Source organism: Saccopteryx bilineata, chromosome 4 (assembly GCF_036850765.1).
Source record: "Saccopteryx bilineata isolate mSacBil1 chromosome 4, mSacBil1_pri_phased_curated, whole genome shotgun sequence".
NCBI classification, from domain to species: domain Eukaryota; kingdom Metazoa; phylum Chordata; class Mammalia; order Chiroptera; family Emballonuridae; genus Saccopteryx; species Saccopteryx bilineata.
This window is the reverse complement of record NC_089493.1, coordinates 38,758,772-38,761,134: the sequence shown is the minus strand read 5'-3', so window position 1 is coordinate 38,761,134 and position 2,363 is coordinate 38,758,772. Positions and strand designations below refer to the sequence as shown.

The window sequence follows — 2,363 nt, the reverse complement described above, 5'->3', positions numbered from 1 at the left end:
AGGCATTTGAATGCACTATGGCAGGCAGTTGTGAGCCAATGGTGGTTTCTTGGCAGCACATTGGGAAGCTTAGTAGTTTATTTCATGGATTGGAACAAAGACAGAATAGTTGGGGGACCTGTGAGGGGAATTAAGGTACTTGGCAGGTAAAGAAATAAGGTGGTGAGTGGAAATGGCAAAATAGTTATGAGAGCCATGCAAATGTTTGGATATGGAAGATGAAGGAGAAGAGTGAAATGTAACTAAGATCTAGGCCTGCATCATCTAATAGGGTAGCTTAGAGCCACATATAGCTCTTAGGCACTTGAACTGTGGCTAGTCAAAATTGAGATGTATGTATGTGTAAAATATACTGTGGATTTCTAAGAAGTTTTCATCAAAGAAAATAAACATCTCATTAACTTTATTTTTTGTGTGTGTGACAGAAACAGAGAGAGGGATAGATAGGGACAGACAGGAAGGGAGAGAGATGAGAAGCATCAATTCTTCATTGTGGCTCCTTCGTCTCCTTAGTTGTTCATTGATTGCTTTCTCATATGTGCCTTGAATGGGGTCTACAGCAAAGTGAGTGACCCCTTGCTTAAGCCAATGACCTTGGACTCAAGCCAGTGACCATGGGGTCATGTCTATGATCCCACACTCAAGCCAGTGAACTTGTACTCAGGCCAGTGAGTCCACACTCAAGTGGTGACCTCGGGGTTTTGAACCTGGGTCTTCATATCCCATGCCAAGACTCAATCCACTGCACCACTGCCTGGTCAGGCAACATCTCATTAACTTTTATGTTGTACATAGGAATGCTAATATTTTGTACATGTTGGGTTAAATAAGGTACTTAAAATGAATTACTGTGTTTCTTTAAAAAATTTAAATGTTTAGTATGTGTAACTCAGATCAAATTTCTGGGAGAAAGTGCTTGTTTAGACTCTTGAAAAATAGGACAGTGGTGGACCTTCAATTGACATAGAGAAACAAGGAGCAGGAGCTGTTTGAAGGGAGAGAAATCATCAACTCAGATTTTGACATTTTAGCCTAGAGTGAAACATTCAAGTGGAGTGTCAAGCAGCTGACAATCTGGAATTAGGAGAGGGTTGAGTGGGAGAAGCAGTTATAAAATCAATTGCTAAATCTTTCAGACCTACTGATAATGACTCAAAAATATATCATTTTGATATATGATAAATATTTCTTCCAGCATAAATCTTATGATTCAATATGATATATGTTGATCTCCTTGACCTCCCATATGGGCTTTTATCCTTATAAAATTCTCCCTAGTTTTAAATTCCCATAGATTCAATTGACTAACAAGCTGCTGAGACTTGGGATGGAATAGGAGGTGAAGGTGCAGGGTGCAAGGTGTTGCCACCATTGTGATCAAACTGGTCACTGGCACTGGTAATCTGAATAATTTTTTTTTTTTTTTGGTGGAAGAGTACCAAATAACTTTATTTGAAGACATGTTACAAATGAAAGAACAAAGGCGGGTGATTTGTTACAACTTACAGAAAAGATAAAGGTAACCCCCATATTCATGTATTGCTTTGGTGACCAGGGAAGTCACCCCGTGGCTATGGGAAGCTAGCCTAAGGCTTAACTCTAATCTTTGTCTCTCAAAGTGTGCTCGTCAAAGAGATAGTCTGCCAGGCCAGTTTCAGGGGCCCCCGACCTGTGCATGTTGGTTACATGGTCAATCAATTCTTTGATAAATTTCACCTCTTCATTCAGGTAGTGAGTCAATGAAGTCACACAAATGAGGGTCATTTTTGTCAGTGGCCGGTTTATGCAATTCCAGTAGTGACTGAGTCACACTTTTTTCTAAGTGCAATGCACACTCCATTGCATTCAACCTATTTTTCCTAGTTGTTACTATCTGGTTTCTTGGCATCGTGAAGGAAGAGTTGGGCACTTCGGTTCTGCAGCTTTATCAGTTCCCTGGCATATTCCCTCTCTTCGGGAGATTGGTGAGTAAAGTATTTGGCAAAGTTCTTCAAAAATCACATCATTGCAGTCAAAGTAGTGAGACATGGACAGGTGAACATAGGTGGTATGAAGCTGACCTGGTAGTTGATGGCAGTCTTCGAGTCCTGGTGATAGTTCCGGGGCACTTGGGAAATGGAAGGGGTCACCATGGGGGGTGACTGAAGAGAGGCAATTGTGTGGTGCTGGAGCCATGGTGGGGTGGTGGGGGAACTTGGGGCATCTGAGGAGGTGGCAGAAGGCTGGGTCTGGTTAGTTAGATGGGATGGGGGTTGAACGCTGGTTCAACCAGGCACTGTTGAAGCAGGAAACCGTGGTTACTCTTTGCGAAGACTGTTGTGAGTATTAACACTAAGGAAAGCTGTCACATATATTTTGAAGGA

General features: G+C 41.9%; 1 pseudogene; it reads right to left on the bottom strand.

The window, feature by feature from the left end:
* Window positions 1-1,599: 1,599 nt before the first annotated feature.
* LOC136335274 (ferritin heavy chain pseudogene) lies at window positions 1,600-2,132 on the bottom strand (annotated as a pseudogene).
* Between the last annotated feature and the right edge of the window lie 231 nt (window positions 2,133-2,363).